The sequence below is a fragment of the Festucalex cinctus genome, chromosome 1 (assembly GCF_051991245.1).
Source record: "Festucalex cinctus isolate MCC-2025b chromosome 1, RoL_Fcin_1.0, whole genome shotgun sequence".
Lineage (NCBI taxonomy): Eukaryota > Metazoa > Chordata > Actinopteri > Syngnathiformes > Syngnathidae > Festucalex > Festucalex cinctus.
Genome location: NC_135411.1, coordinates 38,257,616 through 38,282,273, shown reverse-complemented (window position 1 = coordinate 38,282,273; position 24,658 = coordinate 38,257,616). Strand labels below are relative to the sequence as shown.

The 24,658-nt window shown below is 41.7% G+C and overlaps 70 non-coding genes across 70 annotated transcripts; all 70 read left to right on the top strand.

Moving 5' to 3' along the window:
- The first annotated feature begins 118 nt into the window (after positions 1-118).
- Positions 119-191, top strand: trnat-agu (transfer RNA threonine (anticodon AGU)). The gene has a single exon. It is a non-coding gene; the product is annotated as a tRNA-Thr (tRNA).
- A 392-nt stretch (positions 192-583) lies between these two features.
- On the top strand, positions 584-656 carry trnat-agu (transfer RNA threonine (anticodon AGU)). The gene has a single exon. It is a non-coding gene; the product is annotated as a tRNA-Thr (tRNA).
- Positions 657-817: 161 nt separating this feature from the next.
- Positions 818-889, top strand: trnat-ugu (transfer RNA threonine (anticodon UGU)). Its single transcript has one exon. It is a non-coding gene; the product is annotated as a tRNA-Thr (tRNA).
- A 562-nt stretch (positions 890-1,451) lies between these two features.
- trnat-ugu (transfer RNA threonine (anticodon UGU)) lies at positions 1,452-1,524 on the top strand. The gene has a single exon. It is a non-coding gene; the product is annotated as a tRNA-Thr (tRNA).
- Positions 1,525-1,687: 163 nt separating this feature from the next.
- Positions 1,688-1,760, top strand: trnat-ugu (transfer RNA threonine (anticodon UGU)). Its single transcript has one exon. It is a non-coding gene; the product is annotated as a tRNA-Thr (tRNA).
- A 163-nt stretch (positions 1,761-1,923) lies between these two features.
- trnat-agu (transfer RNA threonine (anticodon AGU)) lies at positions 1,924-1,996 on the top strand. The gene has a single exon. It is a non-coding gene; the product is annotated as a tRNA-Thr (tRNA).
- A 395-nt stretch (positions 1,997-2,391) lies between these two features.
- On the top strand, positions 2,392-2,464 carry trnat-agu (transfer RNA threonine (anticodon AGU)). Its single transcript has one exon. It is a non-coding gene; the product is annotated as a tRNA-Thr (tRNA).
- A 161-nt stretch (positions 2,465-2,625) lies between these two features.
- Positions 2,626-2,698, top strand: trnat-agu (transfer RNA threonine (anticodon AGU)). The gene has a single exon. It is a non-coding gene; the product is annotated as a tRNA-Thr (tRNA).
- Positions 2,699-3,093: 395 nt separating this feature from the next.
- On the top strand, positions 3,094-3,166 carry trnat-ugu (transfer RNA threonine (anticodon UGU)). Its single transcript has one exon. It is a non-coding gene; the product is annotated as a tRNA-Thr (tRNA).
- A 562-nt stretch (positions 3,167-3,728) lies between these two features.
- On the top strand, positions 3,729-3,801 carry trnat-ugu (transfer RNA threonine (anticodon UGU)). Its single transcript has one exon. It is a non-coding gene; the product is annotated as a tRNA-Thr (tRNA).
- A 163-nt stretch (positions 3,802-3,964) lies between these two features.
- Positions 3,965-4,037, top strand: trnat-ugu (transfer RNA threonine (anticodon UGU)). The gene has a single exon. It is a non-coding gene; the product is annotated as a tRNA-Thr (tRNA).
- Positions 4,038-4,902: 865 nt separating this feature from the next.
- Positions 4,903-4,975, top strand: trnat-agu (transfer RNA threonine (anticodon AGU)). Its single transcript has one exon. It is a non-coding gene; the product is annotated as a tRNA-Thr (tRNA).
- Positions 4,976-5,372: 397 nt separating this feature from the next.
- On the top strand, positions 5,373-5,445 carry trnat-ugu (transfer RNA threonine (anticodon UGU)). Its single transcript has one exon. It is a non-coding gene; the product is annotated as a tRNA-Thr (tRNA).
- Positions 5,446-5,843: 398 nt separating this feature from the next.
- trnat-agu (transfer RNA threonine (anticodon AGU)) lies at positions 5,844-5,916 on the top strand. The gene has a single exon. It is a non-coding gene; the product is annotated as a tRNA-Thr (tRNA).
- Positions 5,917-6,079: 163 nt separating this feature from the next.
- trnat-cgu (transfer RNA threonine (anticodon CGU)) lies at positions 6,080-6,152 on the top strand. Its single transcript has one exon. It is a non-coding gene; the product is annotated as a tRNA-Thr (tRNA).
- A 163-nt stretch (positions 6,153-6,315) lies between these two features.
- Positions 6,316-6,388, top strand: trnat-agu (transfer RNA threonine (anticodon AGU)). Its single transcript has one exon. It is a non-coding gene; the product is annotated as a tRNA-Thr (tRNA).
- Positions 6,389-6,549: 161 nt separating this feature from the next.
- Positions 6,550-6,622, top strand: trnat-ugu (transfer RNA threonine (anticodon UGU)). Its single transcript has one exon. It is a non-coding gene; the product is annotated as a tRNA-Thr (tRNA).
- A 161-nt stretch (positions 6,623-6,783) lies between these two features.
- trnat-cgu (transfer RNA threonine (anticodon CGU)) lies at positions 6,784-6,856 on the top strand. The gene has a single exon. It is a non-coding gene; the product is annotated as a tRNA-Thr (tRNA).
- Positions 6,857-7,486: 630 nt separating this feature from the next.
- Positions 7,487-7,557, top strand: trnal-uag (transfer RNA leucine (anticodon UAG)). Its single transcript has one exon. It is a non-coding gene; the product is annotated as a tRNA-Leu (tRNA).
- Positions 7,558-7,718: 161 nt separating this feature from the next.
- On the top strand, positions 7,719-7,791 carry trnat-ugu (transfer RNA threonine (anticodon UGU)). The gene has a single exon. It is a non-coding gene; the product is annotated as a tRNA-Thr (tRNA).
- A 161-nt stretch (positions 7,792-7,952) lies between these two features.
- On the top strand, positions 7,953-8,025 carry trnat-agu (transfer RNA threonine (anticodon AGU)). Its single transcript has one exon. It is a non-coding gene; the product is annotated as a tRNA-Thr (tRNA).
- Positions 8,026-8,418: 393 nt separating this feature from the next.
- trnat-agu (transfer RNA threonine (anticodon AGU)) lies at positions 8,419-8,491 on the top strand. Its single transcript has one exon. It is a non-coding gene; the product is annotated as a tRNA-Thr (tRNA).
- A 160-nt stretch (positions 8,492-8,651) lies between these two features.
- On the top strand, positions 8,652-8,724 carry trnat-ugu (transfer RNA threonine (anticodon UGU)). Its single transcript has one exon. It is a non-coding gene; the product is annotated as a tRNA-Thr (tRNA).
- A 398-nt stretch (positions 8,725-9,122) lies between these two features.
- On the top strand, positions 9,123-9,195 carry trnat-agu (transfer RNA threonine (anticodon AGU)). The gene has a single exon. It is a non-coding gene; the product is annotated as a tRNA-Thr (tRNA).
- Positions 9,196-9,358: 163 nt separating this feature from the next.
- Positions 9,359-9,431, top strand: trnat-cgu (transfer RNA threonine (anticodon CGU)). The gene has a single exon. It is a non-coding gene; the product is annotated as a tRNA-Thr (tRNA).
- A 163-nt stretch (positions 9,432-9,594) lies between these two features.
- Positions 9,595-9,667, top strand: trnat-agu (transfer RNA threonine (anticodon AGU)). Its single transcript has one exon. It is a non-coding gene; the product is annotated as a tRNA-Thr (tRNA).
- A 161-nt stretch (positions 9,668-9,828) lies between these two features.
- Positions 9,829-9,901, top strand: trnat-ugu (transfer RNA threonine (anticodon UGU)). The gene has a single exon. It is a non-coding gene; the product is annotated as a tRNA-Thr (tRNA).
- A 161-nt stretch (positions 9,902-10,062) lies between these two features.
- On the top strand, positions 10,063-10,135 carry trnat-cgu (transfer RNA threonine (anticodon CGU)). The gene has a single exon. It is a non-coding gene; the product is annotated as a tRNA-Thr (tRNA).
- Positions 10,136-10,295: 160 nt separating this feature from the next.
- Positions 10,296-10,368, top strand: trnat-agu (transfer RNA threonine (anticodon AGU)). The gene has a single exon. It is a non-coding gene; the product is annotated as a tRNA-Thr (tRNA).
- A 397-nt stretch (positions 10,369-10,765) lies between these two features.
- Positions 10,766-10,836, top strand: trnal-uag (transfer RNA leucine (anticodon UAG)). The gene has a single exon. It is a non-coding gene; the product is annotated as a tRNA-Leu (tRNA).
- Positions 10,837-10,997: 161 nt separating this feature from the next.
- trnat-ugu (transfer RNA threonine (anticodon UGU)) lies at positions 10,998-11,070 on the top strand. Its single transcript has one exon. It is a non-coding gene; the product is annotated as a tRNA-Thr (tRNA).
- A 161-nt stretch (positions 11,071-11,231) lies between these two features.
- On the top strand, positions 11,232-11,304 carry trnat-agu (transfer RNA threonine (anticodon AGU)). The gene has a single exon. It is a non-coding gene; the product is annotated as a tRNA-Thr (tRNA).
- A 393-nt stretch (positions 11,305-11,697) lies between these two features.
- Positions 11,698-11,770, top strand: trnat-agu (transfer RNA threonine (anticodon AGU)). Its single transcript has one exon. It is a non-coding gene; the product is annotated as a tRNA-Thr (tRNA).
- A 160-nt stretch (positions 11,771-11,930) lies between these two features.
- trnat-ugu (transfer RNA threonine (anticodon UGU)) lies at positions 11,931-12,003 on the top strand. The gene has a single exon. It is a non-coding gene; the product is annotated as a tRNA-Thr (tRNA).
- A 398-nt stretch (positions 12,004-12,401) lies between these two features.
- trnat-agu (transfer RNA threonine (anticodon AGU)) lies at positions 12,402-12,474 on the top strand. Its single transcript has one exon. It is a non-coding gene; the product is annotated as a tRNA-Thr (tRNA).
- A 163-nt stretch (positions 12,475-12,637) lies between these two features.
- On the top strand, positions 12,638-12,710 carry trnat-cgu (transfer RNA threonine (anticodon CGU)). The gene has a single exon. It is a non-coding gene; the product is annotated as a tRNA-Thr (tRNA).
- A 161-nt stretch (positions 12,711-12,871) lies between these two features.
- Positions 12,872-12,944, top strand: trnat-agu (transfer RNA threonine (anticodon AGU)). Its single transcript has one exon. It is a non-coding gene; the product is annotated as a tRNA-Thr (tRNA).
- A 161-nt stretch (positions 12,945-13,105) lies between these two features.
- On the top strand, positions 13,106-13,178 carry trnat-ugu (transfer RNA threonine (anticodon UGU)). Its single transcript has one exon. It is a non-coding gene; the product is annotated as a tRNA-Thr (tRNA).
- Positions 13,179-13,341: 163 nt separating this feature from the next.
- trnat-agu (transfer RNA threonine (anticodon AGU)) lies at positions 13,342-13,414 on the top strand. The gene has a single exon. It is a non-coding gene; the product is annotated as a tRNA-Thr (tRNA).
- Positions 13,415-13,575: 161 nt separating this feature from the next.
- Positions 13,576-13,648, top strand: trnat-ugu (transfer RNA threonine (anticodon UGU)). The gene has a single exon. It is a non-coding gene; the product is annotated as a tRNA-Thr (tRNA).
- A 162-nt stretch (positions 13,649-13,810) lies between these two features.
- trnat-cgu (transfer RNA threonine (anticodon CGU)) lies at positions 13,811-13,883 on the top strand. Its single transcript has one exon. It is a non-coding gene; the product is annotated as a tRNA-Thr (tRNA).
- A 163-nt stretch (positions 13,884-14,046) lies between these two features.
- On the top strand, positions 14,047-14,119 carry trnat-agu (transfer RNA threonine (anticodon AGU)). Its single transcript has one exon. It is a non-coding gene; the product is annotated as a tRNA-Thr (tRNA).
- Positions 14,120-14,681: 562 nt separating this feature from the next.
- On the top strand, positions 14,682-14,754 carry trnat-ugu (transfer RNA threonine (anticodon UGU)). The gene has a single exon. It is a non-coding gene; the product is annotated as a tRNA-Thr (tRNA).
- Positions 14,755-14,915: 161 nt separating this feature from the next.
- Positions 14,916-14,988, top strand: trnat-ugu (transfer RNA threonine (anticodon UGU)). Its single transcript has one exon. It is a non-coding gene; the product is annotated as a tRNA-Thr (tRNA).
- A 399-nt stretch (positions 14,989-15,387) lies between these two features.
- On the top strand, positions 15,388-15,460 carry trnat-cgu (transfer RNA threonine (anticodon CGU)). The gene has a single exon. It is a non-coding gene; the product is annotated as a tRNA-Thr (tRNA).
- A 163-nt stretch (positions 15,461-15,623) lies between these two features.
- On the top strand, positions 15,624-15,696 carry trnat-agu (transfer RNA threonine (anticodon AGU)). The gene has a single exon. It is a non-coding gene; the product is annotated as a tRNA-Thr (tRNA).
- A 163-nt stretch (positions 15,697-15,859) lies between these two features.
- On the top strand, positions 15,860-15,932 carry trnat-cgu (transfer RNA threonine (anticodon CGU)). Its single transcript has one exon. It is a non-coding gene; the product is annotated as a tRNA-Thr (tRNA).
- Positions 15,933-16,566: 634 nt separating this feature from the next.
- trnat-ugu (transfer RNA threonine (anticodon UGU)) lies at positions 16,567-16,639 on the top strand. Its single transcript has one exon. It is a non-coding gene; the product is annotated as a tRNA-Thr (tRNA).
- Positions 16,640-16,802: 163 nt separating this feature from the next.
- trnat-ugu (transfer RNA threonine (anticodon UGU)) lies at positions 16,803-16,875 on the top strand. Its single transcript has one exon. It is a non-coding gene; the product is annotated as a tRNA-Thr (tRNA).
- A 166-nt stretch (positions 16,876-17,041) lies between these two features.
- On the top strand, positions 17,042-17,111 carry trnat-ugu (transfer RNA threonine (anticodon UGU)). Its single transcript has one exon. It is a non-coding gene; the product is annotated as a tRNA-Thr (tRNA).
- A 260-nt stretch (positions 17,112-17,371) lies between these two features.
- Positions 17,372-17,444, top strand: trnat-agu (transfer RNA threonine (anticodon AGU)). Its single transcript has one exon. It is a non-coding gene; the product is annotated as a tRNA-Thr (tRNA).
- Positions 17,445-17,606: 162 nt separating this feature from the next.
- On the top strand, positions 17,607-17,679 carry trnat-cgu (transfer RNA threonine (anticodon CGU)). The gene has a single exon. It is a non-coding gene; the product is annotated as a tRNA-Thr (tRNA).
- A 398-nt stretch (positions 17,680-18,077) lies between these two features.
- trnat-agu (transfer RNA threonine (anticodon AGU)) lies at positions 18,078-18,150 on the top strand. Its single transcript has one exon. It is a non-coding gene; the product is annotated as a tRNA-Thr (tRNA).
- Positions 18,151-18,313: 163 nt separating this feature from the next.
- trnat-ugu (transfer RNA threonine (anticodon UGU)) lies at positions 18,314-18,386 on the top strand. Its single transcript has one exon. It is a non-coding gene; the product is annotated as a tRNA-Thr (tRNA).
- Positions 18,387-18,788: 402 nt separating this feature from the next.
- On the top strand, positions 18,789-18,858 carry trnat-ugu (transfer RNA threonine (anticodon UGU)). The gene has a single exon. It is a non-coding gene; the product is annotated as a tRNA-Thr (tRNA).
- Positions 18,859-19,118: 260 nt separating this feature from the next.
- Positions 19,119-19,191, top strand: trnat-cgu (transfer RNA threonine (anticodon CGU)). Its single transcript has one exon. It is a non-coding gene; the product is annotated as a tRNA-Thr (tRNA).
- Positions 19,192-19,354: 163 nt separating this feature from the next.
- trnat-agu (transfer RNA threonine (anticodon AGU)) lies at positions 19,355-19,427 on the top strand. The gene has a single exon. It is a non-coding gene; the product is annotated as a tRNA-Thr (tRNA).
- Positions 19,428-19,589: 162 nt separating this feature from the next.
- Positions 19,590-19,662, top strand: trnat-ugu (transfer RNA threonine (anticodon UGU)). Its single transcript has one exon. It is a non-coding gene; the product is annotated as a tRNA-Thr (tRNA).
- A 163-nt stretch (positions 19,663-19,825) lies between these two features.
- On the top strand, positions 19,826-19,898 carry trnat-ugu (transfer RNA threonine (anticodon UGU)). Its single transcript has one exon. It is a non-coding gene; the product is annotated as a tRNA-Thr (tRNA).
- Positions 19,899-20,064: 166 nt separating this feature from the next.
- Positions 20,065-20,134, top strand: trnat-ugu (transfer RNA threonine (anticodon UGU)). Its single transcript has one exon. It is a non-coding gene; the product is annotated as a tRNA-Thr (tRNA).
- Positions 20,135-20,394: 260 nt separating this feature from the next.
- Positions 20,395-20,467, top strand: trnat-agu (transfer RNA threonine (anticodon AGU)). Its single transcript has one exon. It is a non-coding gene; the product is annotated as a tRNA-Thr (tRNA).
- A 162-nt stretch (positions 20,468-20,629) lies between these two features.
- trnat-cgu (transfer RNA threonine (anticodon CGU)) lies at positions 20,630-20,702 on the top strand. Its single transcript has one exon. It is a non-coding gene; the product is annotated as a tRNA-Thr (tRNA).
- A 398-nt stretch (positions 20,703-21,100) lies between these two features.
- On the top strand, positions 21,101-21,173 carry trnat-agu (transfer RNA threonine (anticodon AGU)). The gene has a single exon. It is a non-coding gene; the product is annotated as a tRNA-Thr (tRNA).
- Positions 21,174-21,336: 163 nt separating this feature from the next.
- Positions 21,337-21,409, top strand: trnat-ugu (transfer RNA threonine (anticodon UGU)). The gene has a single exon. It is a non-coding gene; the product is annotated as a tRNA-Thr (tRNA).
- Positions 21,410-21,572: 163 nt separating this feature from the next.
- trnat-agu (transfer RNA threonine (anticodon AGU)) lies at positions 21,573-21,645 on the top strand. The gene has a single exon. It is a non-coding gene; the product is annotated as a tRNA-Thr (tRNA).
- An 871-nt stretch (positions 21,646-22,516) lies between these two features.
- trnat-ugu (transfer RNA threonine (anticodon UGU)) lies at positions 22,517-22,589 on the top strand. The gene has a single exon. It is a non-coding gene; the product is annotated as a tRNA-Thr (tRNA).
- Positions 22,590-22,752: 163 nt separating this feature from the next.
- Positions 22,753-22,825, top strand: trnat-agu (transfer RNA threonine (anticodon AGU)). The gene has a single exon. It is a non-coding gene; the product is annotated as a tRNA-Thr (tRNA).
- Positions 22,826-23,459: 634 nt separating this feature from the next.
- On the top strand, positions 23,460-23,532 carry trnat-agu (transfer RNA threonine (anticodon AGU)). Its single transcript has one exon. It is a non-coding gene; the product is annotated as a tRNA-Thr (tRNA).
- A 164-nt stretch (positions 23,533-23,696) lies between these two features.
- trnat-agu (transfer RNA threonine (anticodon AGU)) lies at positions 23,697-23,769 on the top strand. Its single transcript has one exon. It is a non-coding gene; the product is annotated as a tRNA-Thr (tRNA).
- A 163-nt stretch (positions 23,770-23,932) lies between these two features.
- On the top strand, positions 23,933-24,005 carry trnat-ugu (transfer RNA threonine (anticodon UGU)). The gene has a single exon. It is a non-coding gene; the product is annotated as a tRNA-Thr (tRNA).
- Positions 24,006-24,658: the final 653 nt, after the last annotated feature.

The following is a 24,658-nucleotide window of genomic DNA, read 5'->3' as shown; positions in this document are numbered from 1 at the left end:
TCATACTGATGTTTTTTAGGGTATCTGCGACTTAATACCTACTAATCAGATGACTGTTTAATGCAAGCCAGAACCCGGTTAATTTGCTGTTTTTAAGGTTATGTTACCTCAACAGCCAGGCCTTATAGCTCAGTGGTTAGAGTACTGGTCAAGTAAACCAGGGGTCGTGAGTTCAATTCTCACCTGGGCCTATCAGGGATTGTTTGAATATAACAATGAAGTGCAGATGTTGGGCCATACTGATGTTTTTTAGGGTATCTGCGACTTAACACCTACGAATCAGATGACTGTTTAATGCAAGCCAGGACCAGGTTAATTTGCTGTTTTTAAGGTTATGTTACATCAACAGCCAGGCCTCTCAGTGGTTAGAGTACTGGTCTAGTAAACCAGGGGTAGTGAGTTCAATTCTCACCTGGGCCTATCAGGGATTGTTTGAATACAGCAATGAAGTGCAGATGTTGGGTCGTACTATTGTGTTTTAGCGTATCCGCGACTTAATACCTACTAATCAGATGACTGTTTGGAATGCAAACCAGAACCCGGTTAATTTGCTGTTTTTAAGGTTATGTTATATCAACAGCCAGGCCTTGTAGCTCAGTGGTTAGAGTACTGGTCTAGTAAACCAGGGGTCGTGAGTTCAATTCTCACCTGGGCCTTTCATGGATTGTTTGAATACAGCAATAAAGTGCAGATGTTGGGAAGTACTACTGTGTTTTGGGGTATCTACGATTTTATACCTACGAATCAGATAACTGTTTAATGCAAGCCAGAATCCGGTTAATTTGCTGTTTTTAGGTTATTTTACCTTTGCAAGCAAGGCTTGTAGCTCAGTGGTTAGAGCACTGGTCTTGTAAACCAGGGGTCGTGAGTTCAATTCTTACCTGGGCCTATCAGGGATTGTTTGAATACAACAATGAAGTGCAGATGTTGGGTCATACTGACGTTTTTTAGGGTGTTTGCGACTTAACACCTACAAATCAGATGACTGTGTTTAATGCAAGCCAGAACCCGGTTAATTTGCTGTTTTTAAGGTTATGTTACGTCAACAGCCAGGCCTTGTAGCTAGTGGTTAGAGTACCGGTCTGTTAAACCAGGTGTCGTGAGTTCAATTCTCACCTGGGCCTATCAGGGATTGTTTGAATACAGCAATGAAGTGCAGATGTTGGGTCGTACTATTGTGTTCAAGGGTATCTGTGACTTAATACCTACTAATCAGATGACTGTTTAGAAGGCAAACCAGAACCAGAACTAGTAAACCAGGGGTCGTGAGTTCAATTATCACCTGGGCCTTTCATCGATTGTTTGAAGACAGCAATAAAGTGCAGATGTTGGGAAGTACTAATGTGTTTTGGGGTATCTTCGATTTTATACCTACGAATCAGATAACTGTTTAATGCAAGCCAGAACCCGGTTAATTTGCTGTTTTTAAGGTTATGTTACCTTTGCAAGCAGGCCTTGTAGCTCAGTGGTTAGAACACTGGTCTTGTAAACCAGGGGTCGTGAGTTCAATTCTCACCTGGGCCTATCAGGGATTGTTTGAATACAAAAACGACATGCAGATGTTGGGTCATACTGATGATTTTTAGGGTATCTGCGACTGAATACCTACTAATCAGATGACTGTGTTTAATGCAAGCCAGAACCCGGTTAATTTTCTGTTTTTAAGGTTATGTTACTTCAACAGCCAGGCCTTGTAGCTCAGTGGCTAGAGCACTGGTCTTGTAAACCAGGGGTTGTGAGTTCAATTCTCACCTAGGCCTATCAGTGATTGTTTGAATACATCAATGAAGTGCAGGTGTTGCATAGTACTACTGTGTTTTAGGGTCTCTGCGACTTTATCCCGACTAATCAGATGACTGTATTTAATGCAAACCAGAACCCGGTTAATTTGCTGTTTTTAACGTTTTGTTACCTTACCAGGCAGGCCTTGTAGCTCAGTGGTTAGAGCACTGGTCTAGTAAACCAGGGGCTGTGACTTCAATTCTCACCTGGGCCTTTCAGGGATTGTTTGATTACAACAATGAAGTGCAGATGTTGGTTGGTACAACTGTGCTTTAGGGTATCCGCGACTTAATACCTACTAATCAGATGACTGTTTGGAATGCAAACCAGAACCGGGTTAATTTGCTGTTTTTAAGGTTATGTTACATCAACAGCCAGGCCTTGTAGCTCAGTGGTTAGAGTACTGGTCTAGTACCAGGGGTCGTGAATTCAATTCTCACCTGGGCCTTTCATGGATTGTTTGAATACAGCAATAAAGTGCAGATGTTGGGAAGTACTACTGTGTTTTGGGGTATCTACGATTTTATACCTACGAATCAGATAACTGTTTAATGCAAGCCAGAATCCGGTTAATTTGCTGTTTTTAAGGTTATCTTACCTTTGCAAGCAGGCCTTGTAGCTCAGTGGTTAGAGCACTGGTCTAGTAAACCAGGGGTCGTGAGTTCAATTCTCACCTGGGCCTATCAGAGATTGTTTGAATACAGCATTGAAGTGCAGATGTTGGGTCATACCGATGTTTTTTAGGGTATCTGCGACTTAATACCTACTAATCAGATGACTGTTTAATGCAAGCCAGAACCCGGTTAATTTGCTGTTTTTAAGGTTATGTTACTTTACCAGCCAGGCCTTGTAGCTCAGTGGTTAGAGTACTGGTCTAGTAAACCAGGGGTAGTGAGTTCAATTCTCACCTGGGCCTATCAGGGATTGTTTGAATACAGCAATGAAGTGCAGATGTTGGGTCGTACTATTGTGTTTTAGCGTATCCGCGACTTAATACCTACTAATCAGATGACTGTTTGCAATGCAAACCAGAACCCGGTTAATTTGCTGTTTTTAAGGTTATGTTGCATCAACAGTCAGGCCTTGTAGCTCTGGTTAGAGTACTGGTCTAGTAAACCAGGGGTCTTGAGTTCAATTCTCACCTGGGCTTTTCATGGATTGTTTGAATACAGCAATAAAGTGCAGATGTTGGGAAGTACTACTGTGTTTTGGGGTATCTACGATTTTATACCTACGAATCAGATAACTGTTTAATGTAAGCCAGAATCCGGTTAATTTGCTGTTTTTAAGGTTATGTTACCTTTGCAAGCAAGCCTTGTAGCTCAGTGGTTAGAGCACTGGTCTTGTAAACCAGGGGTCGTGAGTTCAATTCTTACCTGGGCCTATCAGGGATTGTTTGAATACAACAATGAAGTGCAGATGTTGGGTCATACTGACGTTTTTTAGGGTGTTTGCGACTTAACACCTACAAATCAGATGACTGTGTTTAATGCAAGCCAGAAGCCGGTTAATTTGCTGTTTTTAAGGTTATGTTACGTCAACAGCCAGGCCTTGTAGCTAGTGGTTAGAGTACCGGTCTGTTAAACCAGGTGTCGTGAGTTCAATTCTCACCTGGGCCTATCAGGGATTGTTTGAATACAGCAATGAAGTGCAGATGTTGGGTCGTACTATTGTGTTCAAGGGTATCTGTGACTTAATACCTACTAATCAGATGACTGTTTAGAAGGCAAACCAGAACCAGAACTAGTAAACCAGGGGTCGTGAGTTCAATTATCACCTGGGCCTTTCATCGATTGTTTGAAGACAGCAATAAAGTGCAGATGTTGGGAAGTACTAATGTGTTTTGGGGTATCTTCGATTTTATACCTACGAATCAGATAACTGTTTAATGCAAGCCAGAACCCGGTTAATTTGCTGTTTTTAAGGTTATGTTACCTTTCCAAGCAGGCCTTGTAGCTCAGTGGTTAGAACACTGGTCTTGTAAACCAGGGGTCGTGAGTTCAATTCTCACCTGGGCCTATCAGGGATTGTTTGAATACAAAAACGACATGCAGATGTTGGGTCATACTGATGATTTTTAGGGTATCTGCGACTGAATACCTACTAATCAGATGACTGTGTTTAATGCAAGCCAGAACCCGGTTAATTTTCTGTTTTTAAGGTTATGTTACTTCAACAGCCAGGCCTTGTAGCTCATTGGCTAGAGCACTGGTCTTGTAAACCAGGGGTTGTGAGTTCAATTCTCACCTAGGCCTATCAGTGATTGTTTGAATACATCAATGAAGTGCAGGTGTTGCATAGTACTACTGTGTTTTAGGGTCTCTGCGACTTTATCCCGACTAATCAGATGACTGTATTTAATGCAAACCAGAACCCGGTTAATTTGCTGTTTTTAACGTTTTGTTACCTTACCAGGCAGGCATTGTAGCTCAGTGGTTAGAGCACTGGTCTAGTAAACCAGGGGCTGTGACTTCAATTCTCACCTGGGCCTTTCAGGGATTGTTTGATTACAACAATGAAGTGCAGATGTTGGTTGGTACAACTGTGCTTTAGGGTATCCGCGACTTAATACCTACTAATCAGATGACTGTTTGGAATGCAAACCAGAACCGGGTTAATTTGCTGTTTTTAAGGTTATGTTACATCAACAGCCAGGCCTTGTAGCTCAGTGGTTAGAGTACTGGTCTAGTACCAGGGGTCGTGAATTCAATTCTCACCTGGGCCTTTCATGGATTGTTTGAATACAGCAATAAAGTGCAGATGTTGGGAAGTACTACTGTGTTTTGGGGTATCTACGATTTTATACCTACGAATCAGATAACTGTTTAATGCAAGCCAGAATCCGGTTAATTTGCTGTTTTTAAGGTTATCTTACCTTTGCAAGCAGGCCTTGTAGCGCAGTGGTTAGAGCACTGGTCAAGTAAACCAGGGGTCGTGAGTTCAATTCTCACCTGGGCCTATCAGAGATTGTTTGAATACAGCATTGAAGTGCAGATGTTGGGTCATACCGATGTTTTTTAGGGTATCTGCGACTTAATACCTACTAATCAGATGACTGTTTAATGCAAGCCAGAACCCGGTTAATTTGCTGTTTTTAAGGTTATGTTACTTTAACAGCCAGGCCTTGTAGCTCAGTGGTTAGAGTACTGGTCTAGTAAACCAGGGGTAGTGAGTTCAATTCTCACCTGGGCCTATCAGGGATTGTTTGAATACAGCAATGAAGTGCAGATGTTGGGTCGTACTATTGTGTTTTAGCGTATCCGCGACTTAATACCTACTAATCAGATGACTGTTTGCAATGCAAACCAGAACCCGGTTAATTTGCTGTTTTTAAGGTTATGTTGCATCAACAGTCAGGCCTTGTAGCTCAGTGGTTAGAGTACTGGTCTAGTAAACCACGGGTCTTGAGTTCAATTCTCACCTGGGCTTTTCATGGATTGTTTGAATACAGCAATAAAGTGCAGATGTTGGGAAGTACTACTGTGTTTTGGGGTATCTACGATTTTATACCTACGAATCAGATAACTTTTTAATGTAAGCCAGAATCCGGTTAATTTGCTGTTTTTAAGGTTATGTTACCTTTGCAAGCAAGCCTTGTAGCTCAGTGGTTAGAGCACTGGTCTTGTAAACCAGGGGTCGTGAGTTCAATTCTTACCTGGGCCTATCAGGGATTGTTTGAATACAACAATGAAGTGCAGATGTTGGGTCATACTGACGTTTTTTAGGGTGTTTGCGACTTAACACCTACAAATCAGATGACTGTGTTTAATGCAAGCCAGAACCCGGTTAATTTGCTGTTTTTAAGGTTATGTTACGTCAACAGCCAGGCCTTGTAGCTAGTGGTTAGAGTACTGGTCTATTAAACCAGGTGTCGTGAGTTCAATTCTCACCTGGGCCTATCAGGGGTCGTTTGAATACAGCAATGAAATGCAGATGTTGGGTCGTACTATTGTGTTCAAGGGTATCTGTGACTTAATACCTACTAATCAGATGACTGTTTATAATGCAAACCAGAACCCGGTTAATTTGCTGTTTTTAACGTTTTGTTACCTTACCAGGCAGGCCTTGTAGCTCAGTGGTTAGAGCACTGGTCTAGTAAACCAGGGGTTGTGACTTCAATTCTCACCTGGGCCTTTCAGGGATTGTTTGATTACAACAATGAAGTGCAGATGTTGGTTGGTACAACTGTGTTTAAGGGTATCCGTGACTTAATACCTATTAGTCAGATGACGGTGTATAATGCAAACCAGAACTCGGTTAATTTGCTGTTTTTTAGGTTATGTTACTTAAGCAGCCAGGCTTTGTAGCTCAGTGGTTAGAGCACTGGTCTCGTAAACCAGGGGTCGTCAGTTCAATTCTCACCTGGGCCTATCAGAGATTGTTTGAATACAACATTGAAGTGCAGATGTTGGGTCATACTGATATTTTTTAGGGTATCTGCGACTTAATACCTACTAATCAGATGACTGTTTCCTATGCAAACCAGAACCCGGTTAATTTGCTGTTTTTAAGGTTATGTTACATCAACAGCCAGGCCTTGTAGCTCAGTGGTTAGAGTACTGGTCTAGTAAACCAGGGGTCGTGAGTTCAATTCTCACCTGGGCCTATCATGGATTGTTTTAATACAGCAATAAAGTGCAGATGTTGGGAAGTACTACTGTGTTTTGGGGTATCTACGATTTTATACCTACGAATCAGATAACTGTTTAATGCAAGCCAGAATCCGGTTAATTTGCTGTTTTTAAGGTTATGTTAGTTTTGCAAGCAGGCCTTGTAGCTCAGTGGTTAGAGCACTGGTCTTGTAAACCAGGGGTCGTGAGTTCAATTCTTACCTGGGCCTATCAGGGATTGTTTGAATACAACAATGAAGTGCAGATGTTGGGTCATACTGACATTTTTTAGGGTGTTTGCGACTTAACACCTACAAATCAGATGACTGTTTAATGCAAGCCAGAACCCGGTTAATTTGCTGTTTTTTAGGTTATGTTACTTAAGCAGCCAGGCTTTGTAGCTCAGTGGTTAGAGCACTGGTCTCGTAAACCAGGGGTCGTGAGTTCAATTCTCACCTGGGCCTATCAGAGATTGTTTGAATACAACATTGAAGTGCAGATGTTGGGCATACTGATATTTTTTAGGGTATCTGCGACTTAATACCTACTAATCAGATGACTGTTTAATGCAAGCCAGAACCCGGTTAATTTGCTGTTTTTAAGGTTATGTTACCTCAACAGCCAGTCCTTGTAGCTCAGTGGTTAGAGTACTGGTCTAGTCAACCAGGGGTAGTGAGTTCAATTCTCACCTGGGCCTATAAGGGATTGTTTGAATATAACAATGAAGTGCAGATGTTTGGTCATACTATTGTTTTTTAGGGTATCTGCGAATTAACACCTACTAATCAGATGACTGTTTAATGCAAGCCAGAACCCGGTTAATTTGCTGTTTTTAAGGTTATGTTACTTCAACAGCCAGGACTTGTAGCTCAGTGGTTAGAGCACTGTTCTTGTAAACCAGGGGTTGAGAGTTCAATTCTCACCTAGGCCTATCAGTGATTGTTTGAATACATCAATGAAGTGCAGGTGTTGCATAGTTCTACTGTGTTTTAGGGTCTCTGCGACTTTATCCCGACTAATCAGATGACTGTATTTAATGCAAACCAGAACCCGGTTAATTTGCTGTTTTTAACGTTTTGTTATCTTACCAGGCAGGCCTTGTAGCTCAGTGGTTAGAGTACTGGTCTAGTACCAGGGGTCGTGAGTTCAATTCTCACCTGGGCCTTTCATGGATTGTTTGAATACAGCAATAAAGTGCAGATGTTGGGAAGTACTACTGTGTTTTGGGGTATCTACGATTTTATACCTACGAATCAGATAACGGTTTAATGCAAGCCAGAATCCGGCTAATTTGCTGTTTTTAAGGTTATCTTACCTTTGCAAGCAGGCCTTGTAGCTCAGTGGTTAGAGCACTGGTCCTGTAAACCAGGGGTCGTGAGTTCAATTCTCACCTGGGCCTATCAGGGATTGTTTGAATATAACAATGAAGTGCAGATGTTGGGTCATACTGATGTTTTTTAGGGTATCTGCGACTTAATACCTACTAATCAGATGACTGTTTAATGCAAGCCAGAACCCGGTTAATTTGCTGTTTTTAAGGTTATGTTACCTCAACAGCCAGGACTTATAGCTCAGTGGTTAGAGTACTGGTCTAGTAAACCAGGGGTCGTGAGTTCAATTCTCACCTGGGCCTATCAGGGATTGTTTGAATATAACAATGAAGTGCAGATGTTGGGCCATACTGATGTTTTTTTAGGGTATCTGCGACTTAACACCTACGAATCAGATGACTGTTTAATGCAAGCCAGGACCAGGTTAATTTGCTGTTTTTAAGGTTATGTTACATCAACAGCCAGGCCTCTCAGTGGTTAGAGTACTGGTCTAGTAAACCAGGGGTAGTGAGTTCAATTCTCACCTGGGCCTATCAGGGATTGTTTGAATACAGCAATGAAGTGCAGATGTTGGGTCGTACTATTGTGTTTTAGCGTATCCGCGACTTAATACCTACTAATCAGATGACTGTTTGGAATGCAAACCAGAACCCGGTTAATTTGCTGTTTTTAAGGTTATGTTATATCAACAGCCAGGCCTTGTAGCTCAGTGGTTAGAGTACTGGTCTAGTAAACCAGGGGTCGTGAGTTCAATTCTCACCTGGGCCTTTCATGGATTGTTTGAATACAGCAATAAAGTGCAGATGTTGGGAAGTACTACTGTGTTTTGGGGTATCTACGATTTTATACCTACGAATCAGATAACTGTTTAATGCAAGCCAGAATCCGGTTAATTTGCTGTTTTTAGGTTATTTTACCTTTGCAAGCAAGCCTTGTAGCTTAGTGGTTAGAGCACTGGTCTTGTAAACCAGGGGTCGTGAGTTCAATTCTTACCTGGGCCTATCAGGGATTGTTTGAATACAACAATGAAGTGCAGATGTTGGGTCATACTGACGTTTTTTAGGGTGTTTGCGACTTAACACCTACAAATCAGATGACTGTGTTTAATGCAAGCCAGAACCCGGTTAATTTGCTGTTTTTAAGGTTATGTTACGTCAACAGCCAGGCCTTGTAGCTAGTGGTTAGAGTACTGGTCTATTAAACCAGGTGTCGTGAGTTCAATTCTCACCTGGGCCTATCAGGGGTCGTTTGAATACAGCAATGAAATGCAGATGTTGGGTCGTACTATTGTGTTCAAGGGTATCTGTGACTTAATACCTACTAATCAGATGACTGTTTATAATGCAAACCAGAACCCGGTTAATTTGCTGTTTTTAACGTTTTGTTACCTTACCAGGCAGGCCTTGTAGCTCAGTGGTTAGAGCACTGGTCTAGTAAACCAGGGGTTGTGACTTCAATTCTCACCTGGGCCTTTCAGGGATTGTTTGATTACAACAATGAAGTGCAGATGTTGGTTGGTACAACTGTGTTTAAGGGTATCCGTGACTTAATACCTATTAGTCAGATGACGGTGTATAATGCAAACCAGAACTCGGTTAATTTGCTGTTTTTTAGGTTATGTTACTTAAGCAGCCAGGCTTTGTAGCTCAGTGGTTAGAGCACTGGTCTCGTAAACCAGGGGTCGTCAGTTCAATTCTCACCTGGGCCTATCAGAGATTGTTTGAATACAACATTGAAGTGCAGATGTTGGGTCATACTGATATTTTTTAGGGTATCTGCGACTTAATACCTACTAATCAGATGACTGTTTCCTATGCAAACCAGAACCCGGTTAATTTGCTGTTTTTAAGGTTATGTTACATCAACAGCCAGGCCTTGTAGCTCAGTGGTTAGAGTACTGGTCTAGTAAACCAGGGGTCGTGAGTTCAATTCTCACCTGGGCCTATCATGGATTGTTTTAATACAGCAATAAAGTGCAGATGTTGGGAAGTACTACTGTGTTTTGGGGTATCTACGATTTTATACCTACGAATCAGATAACTGTTTAATGCAAGCCAGAATCCGGTTAATTTGCTGTTTTTAAGGTTATGTTAGTTTTGCAAGCAGGCCTTGTAGCTCAGTGGTTAGAGCACTGGTCTTGTAAACCAGGGGTCGTGAGTTCAATTCTTACCTGGGCCTATCAGGGATTGTTTGAATACAACAATGAAGTGCAGATGTTGGGTCATACTGACATTTTTTAGGGTGTTTGCGACTTAACACCTACAAATCAGATGACTGTTTAATGCAAGCCAGAACCCGGTTAATTTGCTGTTTTTTAGGTTATGTTACTTAAGCAGCCAGGCTTTGTAGCTCAGTGGTTAGAGCACTGGTCTCGTAAACCAGGGGTCGTGAGTTCAATTCTCACCTGGGCCTATCAGAGATTGTTTGAATACAACATTGAAGTGCAGATGTTGGGCATACTGATATTTTTTAGGGTATCTGCGACTTAATACCTACTAATCAGATGACTGTTTAATGCAAGCCAGAACCCGGTTAATTTGCTGTTTTTAAGGTTATGTTACCTCAACAGCCAGTCCTTGTAGCTCAGTGGTTAGAGTACTGGTCTAGTAAACCAGGGGTAGTGAGTTCAATTCTCACCTGGGCCTATAAGGGATTGTTTGAATATAACAATGAAGTGCAGATGTTTGGTCATACTATTGTTTTTTAGGGTATCTGCGAATTAACACCTACTAATCAGATGACTGTTTAATGCAAGCCAGAACCCGGTTAATTTGCTGTTTTTAAGGTTATGTTACTTCAACAGCCAGGACTTGTAGCTCAGTGGTTAGAGCACTGTTCTTGTAAACCAGGGGTTGAGAGTTCAATTCTCACCTAGGCCTATCAGTGATTGTTTGAATACATCAATGAAGTGCAGGTGTTGCATAGTTCTACTGTGTTTTAGGGTCTCTGCGACTTTATCCCGACTAATCAGATGACTGTATTTAATGCAAACCAGAACCCGGTTAATTTGCTGTTTTTAACGTTTTGTTATCTTACCAGGCAGGCCTTGTAGCTCAGTGGTTAGAGTACTGGTCTAGTACCAGGGGTCGTGAGTTCAATTCTCACCTGGGCCTTTCATGGATTGTTTGAATACAGCAATAAAGTGCAGATGTTGGGAAGTACTACTGTGTTTTGGGGTATCTACGATTTTATACCTACGAATCAGATAACGGTTTAATGCAAGCCAGAATCCGGCTAATTTGCTGTTTTTAAGGTTATCTTACCTTTGCAAGCAGGCCTTGTAGCTCAGTGGTTAGAGCACTGGTCCTGTAAACCAGGGGTCGTGAGTTCAATTCTCACCTGGGCCTATCAGGGATTGTTTGAATATAACAATGAAGTGCAGATGTTGGGTCATACTGATGTTTTTTAGGGTATCTGCGACTTAATACCTACTAATCAGATGACTGTTTAATGCAAGCCAGAACCCGGTTAATTTGCTGTTTTTAAGGTTATGTTACCTCAACAGCCAGGACTTATAGCTCAGTGGTTAGAGTACTGGTCTAGTAAACCAGGGGTCGTGAGTTCAATTCTCACCTGGGCCTATCAGGGATTGTTTGAATATAACAATGAAGTGCAGATGTTGGGCCATACTGATGTTTTTTTAGGGTATCTGCGACTTAACACCTACGAATCAGATGACTGTTTAATGCAAGCCAGGACCAGGTTAATTTGCTGTTTTTAAGGTTATGTTACATCAACAGCCAGGCCTCTCAGTGGTTAGAGTACTGGTCTAGTAAACCAGGGGTAGTGAGTTCAATTCTCACCTGGGCCTATCAGGGATTGTTTGAATACAGCAATGAAGTGCAGATGTTGGGTCGTACTATTGTGTTTTAGCGTATCCGCGACTTAATACCTACTAATCAGATGACTGTTTGGAATGCAAACCAGAACCCGGTTAATTTGCTGTTTTTAAGGTTATGTTATATCAACAGCCAGGCCTTGTAGCTCAGTGGTTAGAGTACTGGTCTAGTAAACCAGGGGTCGTGAGTTCAATTCTCACCTGGGCCTTTCATGGATTGTTTGAATACAGCAATAAAGTGCAGATGTTGGGAAGTACTACTGTGTTTTGGGGTATCTACGATTTTATACCTACGAATCAGATAACTGTTTAATGCAAGCCAGAATCCGGTTAATTTGCTGTTTTTAGGTTATTTTACCTTTGCAAGCAAGCCTTGTAGCTCAGTGGTTAGAGCACTGGTCTTGTAAACCAGGGGTCGTGAGTTCAATTCTTACCTGGGCCTATCAGGGATTGTTTGAATACAACAATGAAGTGCAGATGTTGGGTCATACTGACGTTTTTTAGGGTGTTTGCGACTTAACACCTACAAATCAGATGACTGTGTTTAATGCAAGCCAGAACCCGGTTAATTTGCTGTTTTTAAGGTTATGTTACGTCAACAGCCAGGCCTTGTAGCTAGTGGTTAGAGTACTGGTCTATTAAACCAGGTGTCGTGAGTTCAATTCTCACCTGGGCCTATCAGGGATTGTTTGAATACAGCAATGAAGTGCAGATGTTGGGTCGTACTATTGTGTTCAAGGGTATCTGTGACTTAATACCTACTAATCAGATGACTGTTTATAATGCAAACCAGAACCCGGTTAATTTGCTGTTTTTAACGTTTTGTTACCTTACCAGGCAGGCCTTGTAGCTCAGTGGTTAGAGCACTGGTCTAGTAAACCAGGGGTTGTGACTTCAATTCTCACCTGGGCCTTTCAGGGATTGTTTGATTACAACAATGAAGTGCAGATGTTGGTTGGTACAACTGTGTTTAAGGGTATCCGCGACTTAATACCTATTAATCAGATGACGGTTTATAATGCAAACCAGAACTCGGTTAATTTGCTGTTTTTTAGGTTATGTTACTTAAGCAGCCAGGCTTTGTAGCTCAGTGGTTAGAGCACTGGTCTCGTAAACCAGGGGTCGTGAGTTCAATTCTCACCTGGGCCTATCAGAGATAGTTTGAATACAGCATTGAAGTGCAGATGTTGGGTCATACTGATGTTTTTTAGGGTATCTGCGACTTAATACCTACTAATCAGATGACTGTTTAATGCAAGCCAGAACCCGGTTAATTTGCTGTTTTTAAGGTTATGTTACCTCAACAGCCAGGCCTTATAGCTCAGTGGCTAGAGTACTGGTCTAGTAAACCAGGGGTCGTGAGTTCAATTCTCACCTGGGCCTATCAGGGTTTGTTTGAATATAACAATGAAGTGCAGATGTTGGGTCATACTGATGTTTTTTAGGGTATCTGCGACTTAACACCTACTAATCAGATGACTGTTTAATGCAAGCCACAACCAGGTTAATTTGCTGTTTTTAGGGTTATGTTACATCAACAGCCAGGCCTTGTAGCTCAGTGGTTAGAGTACTGGTCTTGTAAACCAGGGGTAGTGAGTTCAATTCTCACCTGGGCCTATCAGGGATTGTTTGAATACAGCAATGAAGTGCAGATGTTGGGTCGTACTATTGTGTTTTAGCGTATCCGCGACTTAATACCTACTCATCAGATGACTGTTTGCAATGCAAACCAGAACCCGGTTAATTTGCTGTTTTTAAGGTTATGTTACATCAACAGCCAGGCCTTGTAGCTCAGTGGTTAGAGTACTGGTCTAGTAAACCAGGTGTCGTGAGTTCAATTCTCACCTGGGCCTATCATGGATTGTTTGAATACAGCAATAAAGTGCAGATGTTGGGAAGTACTACTGTGTTTTGGGGTATCTACGATTTTATACCTACGAATCAGATAACTGTTTAATGCAAGCCAGAATCCAGTTAATTTGCTGTTTTTAAGGTTATGTTACCTTTGCAAGCAGGCCTTGTAGCTCAGTGGTTAGAGCACTGGTCTTGTAAACCAGTGGTCGTGAGTTCAATTCTTACCTGGGCCTATCAGGGATTGTTTTAATACAACAATGAAGTGCAGATGTTTGGGTCATACTGACATTTTTTAGGGTGTTTGCGACTTAACACCTACAAATCAGATGACTGTTTAATGCAAACCAGAACTCGGTTAATTTGCTGTTTTTTAGGTTATGTTACTTAAGCAGCCAGGCTTTGTAGCTCAGTGGTTAGAGCACTGGTCTCGTAAACCCGGGGTCGTGACTTCAATTCTCACCTGGGCCTATCAGAGATTGTTTGAATACAACATTGAAGTGCAGATGTTGGGTCATACTGATATTTTTTAGGGTATCTGCGACTTAATACCTACTAATCAGATGACTGTTTGGAATGCAAACCAGAACCCGGTTAATTTGCTGTTTTTAAGATTATGTTACATCAACAGCCAGGCCTTGTAGCTCAGTGGTTAGAGTACTGGTCTAGTAAACCAGGGGTTGTGAGTTCAATTCTTACCTGGGCCTATCAGGGATTGTTTGAATACAACAATGAAGTGCAGATGTTGGGTCATACTGACGTTTTTTAGGGTGTTTGCGACTTAACACCTACAAATCAGATGACTGTGTTTAATGCAAGCCAGAACCCGGTTAATTTGCTGTTTTTAAGGTTATGTTACGTCAACAGCCAGGCCTTGTAGCTAGTGGTTAGAGTACTGGTCTATTAAACCAGGTGTCGTGAGTTCAATTCTCACCTGGGCCTATCAGGGATTGTTTGAATACAGCAATGAAGTGCAGATGTTGGGTCGTACTATTGTGTTCAAGGGTATCTGTGACTTAATACCTACTAATCAGATGACTGTTTAGAAGGCAAACCAGAACCAGAACTAGTAAACCAGGGGTCGTGAGTTCAATTATCACCTGGGCCTTTCATCGATTGTTTGAAGACAGCAATAAAGTGCAGATGTTGGGAAGTACTACTGTGTTTTGGGGTATCTTCGATTTTATACCTACGAATCAGATAACTGTTTAATGCAAGCCAGAACCCGGTTAATTTGCTGTTTTTAAGGTTATGTTACCTTTGCAAGCAGGCCTTGTAGCTCAGTGGTTAGAACACTGGTCTTGTAAACCGGGGGTCGTGAGTTCAATTCTCACCTGGGCCTATCAGGGATTGTTTGAATACAAAAACAACGTGCAGATGTTGGGTCATAATGATGTTTTTGAGGGTATCTGCGACTGAATACCTACTCATCAGATGACTGTTTAATGCAAGCCAGAACCCGGTTAATTTCCTATTTTTAAGGTTATGTTACTTCAACAGCCAGGCCTTGTAGCTCAGTGGTTAGAACACTGGTCTTGTAAGCCGGGGGTCGTGAGTTCAATTCTCACCTAGGCCTTTCAGTGATTGTTTGAATACATTAATGAAGTGCAGGTGTTGCATAGTACTAATGTGTTTTAGGGTCTCTGCGACTTTATCCCGACTCATCAGATGACTGTGTTTAATGCAAACCAGAACCCGGTTAATTTGCTGTTTTTAACGTTTTGTTACCTTACCAGGCAGGCCTTGTAGCTCAGTGTTTAGAGCACTGGTCTAGTAAACCAGGGGTTGTGACTTCAATTTTCACCTGGGCCTTTCAGGGATTGTTTGATTACAACAATGAAGTGCAGATGTTGGTTGGTACAACTGTGTTTTAGGGTATCCGCGACTTAATACCTATTAATCAGATGACTGTTTATAATGCAAACCAGAACTCGGTTAATTTGCTGTTTTTTAGGTTATGTTACCTAATCAGCCAGGCTTTGTAGCTCAGTGGTTAGAGCACTGGTCTCGTAAACCAGGGGTCGTGAGTTCAATTCTCACCTGGGCCTATCAGGGATTGTTTGAATACAGAAATGAAGTGCAGATGTTGCATAGTACTACTGTGTTTTAGGGTCTCTGCGACTTTATCCCGACTAATCGGATGACTGTGTATAATGCAAACCAGAACCCGGTTAATTTGCTGTTTTTAACGTTTTGTTACATTACCAGGCAGGCCTTGTAGCTCAGTGGTTAGAGCACTGGTTTAGTAAACCAGGGGTTGTGACTTCAATTCTCGCCTGGGCCTTTCAGGGATTGTTTGATTACAACAATGAAGTGCAGATGTTGGTTGGTACAACTGTATTTTAGGGTATCCGCGACTTAATACCTATTAATCAGATGACTGTTTATAATGCAAACCAGAACTCGGTTAATTTGCTGTTTTTTAGGTTATGTTACCTAAGCAGCCAGGCTTTGTAGCTCAGTGGTTAGAGCACTGGTCTCGTAAACCTGGGGTCGTGAGTTCAATTCTCACCTGGGCCTATCAGAGATTTTTTTGAATACAGCATTGAAGTGCAGATGTTGGGTCATACTGATGTTTTTTAGGGTGTCTGCGACTTAATACCTACTAATCAGATGACTGTTTAATGCAAGCCAGAACCCGGTTAATTTGCTGTTTTTAAGGTTATGTTACCTCAACAGCCAGGCCTTATAGCTCAGTGGTTAGACTACTGGTCTAGTAAACCGGGGGTGGTGAGTTCAATTCTCACCTGGGCCTAGCAGAGGTTTTTTGAATACAGCATTGAAGTGCAGATGTTGGGTCATACTGATGTTTTTTAGGGTATCTGCGAATTCATACCGACTAATCAGATGACTGTGATTAATGCAAGCCAGAACCCGGTTAATTTTCTGTTTTTAAGGTTATGTTACCTCAACAGCCAGGCCTTGTAGCTCAGTGGTTAGAGTACTTGTATAGTAAAGCAGGGGTCGTGAGTTCAATTCTCACCTGGGCCTATCAGGGATTGTTTGAATACAAAAATGACGTGCAGATGTTGGGTCATACTGATGTTTTTTAGGGTATCTGCGACTTAACACCTACTAATCAGATGACTGTTTTTAATGCAAGCCAGAACCCGGTTATTTTGCTGTTTTTAAGGTTATGTTACCTCAACATCCAGGCCTTGTAGCTCAGTGGTTAGAGTACTGGTCTTGTAAACCAGGGGTTGTGAGTTCAAGTCTCACCTAGGCCTATCAGGGATTGTTTGAATACATCAATGAAGTGCAGATGTTGCATAGTACTATTGTGTTTTAGGGTATCTGCGACTTTATCCAGACTCATCAGATGACTGTGTTTAATGCAAGCCAGAACCCGGTTAATTTGCTGTTTTTAAGGTTATGTTACCTCAACAGCCAGGCCTTGTAGCTCAGTGGTTAGAGCACTGCTCTTGTAAACCAGGAGTCGTGAGTTCAATTCTCACCTTGGCCTTTCAGGTGTTGTTTGACTTCAACAACGAATTACAGATGTTGGGTAGGACTACTGTGTTTTAGTGGATCCGCGACATAATACCGACGAATCAGATGATTGTGTTTAATGCAAACCAGAACCCGGTTAATTTGCTGTTTTTAAGGTTATGTTACTTTAACAGCCAGGTGTTGTAGCTCAGTGGTTAGAGCACTGGTTTTGTAAACCAGGGGTAGTGAGTTCAATTCTCACCTGAGCCTGTCAAGATCTGTCTGAATCCAACAATGAAGTGCCGATGTTGGGTCATACTGATGTTTTTCAGGTTATCTGTGACTTAATACCTACTAATCAGATGACTGTTTCATGCAAATCAGTACCCGGGTAATTTGCTGTTTTTAAAGTTATGTTACCAATGCAGCCAGGCCTTGTAGCTCAGTGGTTAGAGCACTGGTCTCGTAAACCATGCAAACCAGAACCCGGTTAATTTGCTGTTTTTAACGTTTTGTTAGCTTACCAGGCAGGCCTTGTAGCTCAGTGGTTAGAGCACTGGTCTAGTAAACCAGGGGTTGTGACTTCAATTTTCACCTGGGCCTTTCAGGGATTGTTTGATTACAACAATGAAGTGCAGATGTTGGTTGGTACAACTGTGTTTTAGGGTATCCGCGACTTAATACCTATTAATCAGATGACTGTTTATAATGCAAACCAGAACTCGGTTAATTTGCTGTTTTTAGGTTATGTTACCTAAGCAGCCAGGCTTTGTAGCTCAGTGGTTAGAGCACTGGTCTCGTAAACCTGGGGTCGTGAGTTCAATTCTCACCTGGGCCTATCAGAGATTTTTTTGAATACAGCATTGAAGTGCAGATGTTGGGTCATACTGATGTTTTTTAGGGTATCTGCGACTTAATACCTACTAATCAGATGACTGTTTAATGCAAGCCAGAACCCGGTTAATTTGCTGTTTTTAAGGTTATGTTACCTCAACAGCCAGGCCTTATAGCTCAGTGGTTAGACTACTGGTCTAGTAAACCGGGGGTGGTGAGTTCAATTCTCACCTGGGCCTAGCAGAGGTTTTTTGAATACAGCATTGAAGTGCAGATGTTGGGTCATACTGATGTTTTTTAGGGTATCTGCGACTTCATACCGACTAATCAGATGACTGTGATTAATGCAAGCCAGAACCCGGTTAATTTTCTGTTTTTAAGGTTATGTTACCTCAACAGCCAGGCCTTGTAGCTCAGTGGTTAGAGTACTTGTCTAGTAAAGCAGGGGTCGTGAGTTCAATTCTCACCTGGGCCTATCAGGGATTGTTTGAATACAAAAATGACGTGCAGATGTTGGGTCATACTGATGTTTTTTAGGGTATCTGCGACTTAACACCTACTAATCAGATGACTGTTTTTAATGCAAGCCAGAACCCGGTTATTTTGCTGTTTTTAAGGTTATGTTACCTCAACATCCAGGCCTTGTAGCTCAGTGGTTAGAGTACTGGTCTTGTAAACCAGGGGTTGTGAGTTCAAGTCTCACCTAGGCCTATCAGGGATTGTTTGAATACATCAATGAAGTGCAGATGTTGCATAGTACTATTGTGTTTTAGGGTATCTGCGACTTTATCCAGACTCATCAGATGACTGTGTTTAATGCAAGCCAGAACCCGGTTAATTTGCTGTTTTTAAGGTTATGTTACCTCAACAGCCAGTCCTTGTAGCTCAGTGGTTAGAGCACTGCTCTTGTAAACCAGGAGTCGTGAGTTCAATTCTCACCTTGGCCTTTCAGGTGTTGTTTGACTTCAACAACGAATTACAGATGTTGGGTAGGACTACTGTGTTTTAGTGGATCCGCGACATAATACCGACGAATCAGATGATTGTGTTTAATGCAAACCAGAACCCGGTTAATTTGCTGTTTTTAAGGTTATGTTACTTTAACAGCCAGGTGTTGTAGCTCAGTGGTTAGAGCACTGGTTTTGTAAACCAGGGGTAGTGAGTTCAATTCTCACCTGAGCCTGTCAAGATCTGTCTGAATCCAACAATGAAGTGCAGATGTTGGGTCATACTGATGTTTTTCAGGTTATCTGTGACTTAATACCTACTAATCAGATGACTGTTTCATGCAAATCAGTACCCGGGTAATTTGCTGTTTTTAAAGTTATGTTACCAATGCAGCCAGGCCTTGTAGCTCAGTGGTTAGAGCACTGGTCTCGTAAACCATGCAAACCAGAACCCGGTTAATTTGCTGTTTTTAACGTTTTGTTACCTAAGCAGCCAGGCTTTGTAGCTCAGTGGTTAGAGCACTGGTCTCGTAAACCAGGGGTCGTGAGTTCAATTCTCACCTTGGACTATCAGGGATTGTTTGAATACAGAAATGAAGTGCAGATGTTGCATAGTACTACTGTGTTTTAGGGTCTCTGCGACTTTATCCCGACTAATCGGATGACTGTGTATAATGCAAACCAGAACCCGGTTAATTTGCTGTTTTTAACGTTTTGTTACATTACCAGGCAGGCCTTGTAGCTCAGTGGTTAGAGCACTGGTCTAGTAAACCAGGGGTTGTGACTTCAATTTTCACCTGGGCCTTTCAGGGATTGTTTGATTACAACAATGAAGTGCAGATGTTGGTTGGTACAACTGTGTTTTAGGGTATCCGCGACTTAATACCTATTAATCAGATGACTGTTTATAATGCAACCAGAACTCGGTTAATTTGCTGTTTTTAAGGTTATGTTACCTCAACAGCCAGGCCTTGTAGCTCAGTGGTTAGAGTACTGGTCTTGTAAACCAGGGGTTGTGAGTTCAAGTCTCACCTAGGCCTATCAGGGATTGTTTGAATACATCAATGAAGTGCAGATGTTGCATAGTACTATTGTGTTTTAGGGTATCTGCGACTTTATCCAGACTCATCAGATGACTGTGTTTAATGCAAGCCAGAACCCGGTTAATTTGCTGTTTTTAAGGTTATGTTACCTCAACAGCCAGGCCTTGTAGCTCAGTGGTTAGAGCACTGCTCTTGTAAACCAGGAGTCGTGAGTTCAATTCTCACCTTGGCCTTTCAGGTGTTGTTTGACTTCAAAAACGAATTACAGATGTTGGGTAGGACTACTGTGTTTTTGTGGATCCGCGACATAATACCGACGAATCAGATGATTGTGTTTAATGCAAACCAGAACCCGGTTAATTTGCTGTTTTTAAGGTTATGTTACTTTAACAGCCAGGTGTTGTAGCTCAGTGGTTAGAGCACTGGTTTTGTAAACCAGGGGTAGTGAGTTCAATTCTCACCTGAGCCTGTCAAGATCTGTCTGAATCCAACAATGAAGTGCAGATGTTGGGTCATACTGATGTTTTTCAGGTTATCTGTGACTTAATACCTACTAATCAGATGACTTTTTCATGCAAATCAGTACCCGGGTAATTTGCTGTTTTTAAAGTTATGTTACCAATGCAGCCAGGCCTTGTAGCTCAGTGGTTAGAGCACTGGTCTCGTAAACCATGCAAACCAGAACCCGGTTAATTTGCTGTTTTTAACGTTTTGTTAGCTTACCAGGCAGGCCTTGTAGCTCAGTGGTTAGAGCACTGGTCTAGTAAACCAGGGGTTGTGACTTCAATTTTCACCTGGGCCTTTCAGGGATTGTTTGATTACAACAATGAAGTGCAGATGTTGGTTGGTACAACTGTGTTTTAGGGTATCCGCGACTTAATACCTATTAATCAGATGACTGTTTATAATGCAAACCAGAACTCGGTTAATTTGCTGTTTTTAGGTTATGTTACCTAAGCAGCCAGGCTTTGTAGCTCAGTGGTTAGAGCACTGGTCTCGTAAACCTGGGGTCGTGAGTTCAATTCTCACCTGGGCCTATCAGAGATTTTTTTGAATACAGCATTGAAGTGCAGATGTTGGGTCATACTGATGTTTTTTAGGGTATCTGCGACTTAATACCTACTAATCAGATGACTGTTTAATGCAAGCCAGAACCCGGTTAATTTGCTGTTTTTAAGGTTATGTTACCTCAACAGCCAGGCCTTATAGCTCAGTGGTTAGACTACTGGTCTAGTAAACCGGGGGTGGTGAGTTCAATTCTCACCTGGGCCTAGCAGAGGTTTTTTGAATACAGCATTGAAGTGCAGATGTTGGGTCATACTGATGTTTTTTAGGGTATCTGCGACTTCATACCGACTAATCAGATGACTGTGATTAATGCAAGCCAGAACCCGGTTAATTTTCTGTTTTTAAGGTTATGTTACCTCAACAGCCAGGCCTTGTAGCTCAGTGGTTAGAGTACTTGTCTAGTAAAGCAGGGGTCGTGAGTTCAATTCTCACCTGGGCCTATCAGGGATTGTTTGAATACAAAAATGACGTGCAGATGTTGGGTCATACTGATGTTTTTTAGGGTATCTGCGACTTAACACCTACTAATCAGATGACTGTTTTTAATGCAAGCCAGAACCCGGTTATTTTGCTGTTTTTAAGGTTATGTTACCTCAACATCCAGGCCTTGTAGCTCAGTGGTTAGAGTACTGGTCTTGTAAACCAGGGGTTGTGAGTTCAAGTCTCACCTAGGCCTATCAGGGATTGTTTGAATACATCAATGAAGTGCAGATGTTGCATAGTACTATTGTGTTTTAGGGTATCTGCGACTTTATCCAGACTCATCAGATGACTGTGTTTAATGAAAGCCAGAACCCGGTTAATTTGCTGTTTTTAAGGTTATGTTACCTCAACAGCCAGCCCTTGTAGCTCAGTGGTTAGAGTACTGGTCTAGTAAACCAGGGGTCGTGAGTTCCATTCTCACCTGGGCCTTTCATGTATTGTTTGAATACAGCAATACAGTGCAGATTTTTAAAGTACTACTGTGTTTTAGGTTATCTACGATTTTATACCGACGAATCAGAGGACTGGGTTTAATGCAAGCCAGAATCCGGTTAATTTGCTGTTTTTAAGGTTTTGTTACATTAGCAAGCAGGGCTTGTAGCTCAGTGGGTAGTACACTGGTTGAGTAAACCAGGGGTCGTGAGTTCAATTCTCACCTGGGCCTTTCAGGGCTAGTTTGATTACAACAATGAAGTGCAGATGTTGGGTGGTGCAACTGTGTTTTAGGGTATCCGCGACTTAATACCAACTAATCAGATGACTGTTTATAATGCAAACCAGAACTCGGTTAATTTGCTGTTTTTAAGGTTATGTTACCTCAACACCCAGACCTTGGAGCTCAGTGGTTAGAGAACTGGTCTTGTGAACCAAGGGTTAGAAGTTCAATTCTCACCTGGACCTTTCCAGAACTGTTTGAAACCAACAATGAAGTTTAGATGTTGGGTGGTACTACTGTGTTTCAAGGTATCCATGACATAACACCTACTAATCAGATGACTGTGTTTAATGCAAGCCAGAACCCGGTTAATTTGCTGTTTTTAAGGTTATGTTACCTCAACAGCCAGGCCTTGTAGCGCAGTGGTTAGAGTACTGGTCTAGTAAACCAGGGATCGTGAGTTCAATTCTCACCTGGGCCCTATCAGGGTTTGTTTGAATACAACAATGAAGTGCAGATGTTGGGTCATACTGATGGTTTTTAGGGTATCCGCGACTTAATACCTACTAATCAGATGACCATTTAGAACGCAAACCAGAACCCGGTTAATTTTCTGTTTTTAAGGTTATGTTACCTCAACAGCCAGTCCTTGTAGCTCAGTGGTTAGAGTACTGGTGTTGTAAACCAGGGGTTGTGAGTTCAAGTCTCACCTAGGACTATCAGGGATTGTTTGAATACAACAATGAAGTGCAGATGTTGCATAGTACTGCTGTGTTTTAGGGTATCTGCGACTTTATCCCGACTAATCAGATGACTGTGTTTAATGAAAGCCAGAACCCGGTTAATTTGCTGTTTTTAAGGTTATGTTACCTCAACAGCCAGCCCTTGTAGCTCAGTGGTTAGAGTACTGGTCTAGTAAACCAGGGGTCGTGAGTTCCATTCTCACCTGGGCCTTTCATGTATTGTTTGAATACAGCAATACAGTGCAGATTTTTAAAGTACTACTGTGTTTTAGGTTATCTACGATTTTATACCGACGAATCAGAGGACTGGGTTTAATGCAAGCCAGAATCCGGTTAATTTGCTGTTTTTAAGGTTTTGTTACATTAGCAAGCAGGGCTTGTAGCTCAGTGGGTAGTACACTGGTTGAGTAAACCAGGGGTCGTGAGTTCAATTCTCACCTGGGCCTTTCAGGGCTAGTTTGATTACAACAATGAAGTACAGATGTTGGGTGGTGCAACTGTGTTTTAGGGTATCCGCGACTTAATACCAACTAATCAGATGACTGTTTATAATGCAAACCAGAACTCGGTTAATTTGCTGTTTTTAAGGTTATGTTACCTCAACACCCAGACCTTGGAGCTCAGTGGTTAGAGAACTGGTCTTGTGAACCAAGGGTTAGAAGTTCAATTCTCACCTGGACCTTTCCAGAACTGTTTGAAACCAACAATGAAGTTTAGATGTTGGGTGGTACTACTGTGTTTCAAGGTATCCATGACATAACACCTACTAATCAGATGACTGTGTTTAATGCAAGCCAGAACCCGGTTAATTTGCTGTTTTTAAGGTTATGTTACCTCAACAGCCAGGCCTTGTAGCGCAGTGGTTAGAGTACTGGTCTAGTAAACCAGGGATCGTGAGTTCAATTCTCACCTGGGCCCTATCAGGGTTTGTTTGAATACAACAATGAAGTGCAGATGTTGGGTCATACTGATGGTTTTTAGGGTATCCGCGACTTAATACCTACTAATCAGATGACCATTTAGAACGCAAACCAGAACCCGGTTAATTTGCTGTTTTTAAGGTTATGTTACCTCAACAGCCAGGCCTTGTAGCGCAGTGGTTAGAGTACTGGTCTAGTAAACCAGGGATCGTGAGTTCAATTCTCACCTGGGCCTATCAGGGATTGTTTGAATACAAAAATGACGTGCAGATGTTGGGTCATACTGATGTTTTTTAGGGTATCTGCGACTTAACACCTACTAATCAGATGACTGTTTTTAATGCAAGCCAGAACCCGGTTATTTTGCTGTTTTTAAGGTTATGTTACCTCAACAGCCAGTCCTTGTAGCTCAGTGGTTAGAGTACTGGTCTTGTAAACCAGGGGTCGTGAGTTCAATTCTCACCTGGGCCTTTCATGGATTGTTTGAATACAGCAATAAAGTGAAGATGTTGGGAAGTACTACTGTGTTGTAAGGGAAATCGGTCCAATTATTTATTAAATCAATAATTGTTAATTATTAAATTAATAATCAATTGGCTCAGTAATTGAAGGAGACTCAAACTTAATGTTCAAATTAAGTTGAGCTTGACTGCGGAGCACCACATCTCTTTTTGATAATTTTATCAGGATAACAGATGAGAACCTCGTTGAATCAGTCATTAAAATGACGGTTGTGCCCTTACTACAATTTTGTGAGTTCTTTGTTCAGCTTAGAGGTCACTATAAATTGATGAAACACACACACAGTCAACCAGGTTTTGAGTTTTGTGCACGTATATTCTCTAACCTAGGTGGGATAATCTACTTAGAATTTAAAGAAGCAAAACTAACTACTATGATAGGAAATGAAACGAGAACTAAAATAATAAAAATAATCAAAGGAGAAGAAAAGAAGAAAAGAGAAACGGTCTTAGCCAAGGTGATGGATTTCTTAAATCAAACCAACATGGGACCCACAATCAACCTAGTTTGCACCAATTTGTACTCGGGCGAAAGCCTGCAAAGTTGCAATTCTCACCTGGGCCTATCAGGGATTGTTTGAATACAGCAATGAAGTTCAAATG